The following is a 506-nucleotide window of genomic DNA, read 5'->3' as shown; positions in this document are numbered from 1 at the left end:
TGAGATCCACAGTTCCAATCTCTTCCCTGAACTTCTTCACATGATCAAAAGCAAACTCTATTTTCCATTTCCTAGCTATTCTTCTCGGACCCTTCCACTTAAACTAACTCATGTGTACCAAAACAACTTGTTTTTACAGTCCATTTTCTCACTCTTATTCTGGAAATGGCTAGAGAATACTAATGCAAAATCGATCAAGATTCATGTCTACTATGCAAGAGTTAAAAAGAGAGAAAATAATAGATATATGGAAGGACTAATAAAGTATGATTTATAACATTTTAGTTTAGCCCCTCAGGTAGCAAATAGCTTAATACAATTGCATGTCAAAGGCAAAAAAATTAAAAAAAAAAATCATACTTCAAAACATATTTTTTGTTAAACATAATTCTGAGAATAGTTTTACTCTGTACACAGCCACAATTAATCTTGGTAACTGAGATAAACAAATTTTTCAAAAGCTATTGGCAATATTAACCCAAGGGAATGTAAATGTAACATATATG

Source organism: Theobroma umbraticum, unplaced genomic scaffold, assembly GCF_002168275.2.
Source record: "Theobroma umbraticum cultivar Fairchild unplaced genomic scaffold, ASM216827v3 scaffold_44.0, whole genome shotgun sequence".
Classification (NCBI taxonomy): domain Eukaryota; kingdom Viridiplantae; phylum Streptophyta; class Magnoliopsida; order Malvales; family Malvaceae; genus Theobroma; species Theobroma umbraticum.
This window is presented reverse-complemented; position numbering follows the sequence as displayed.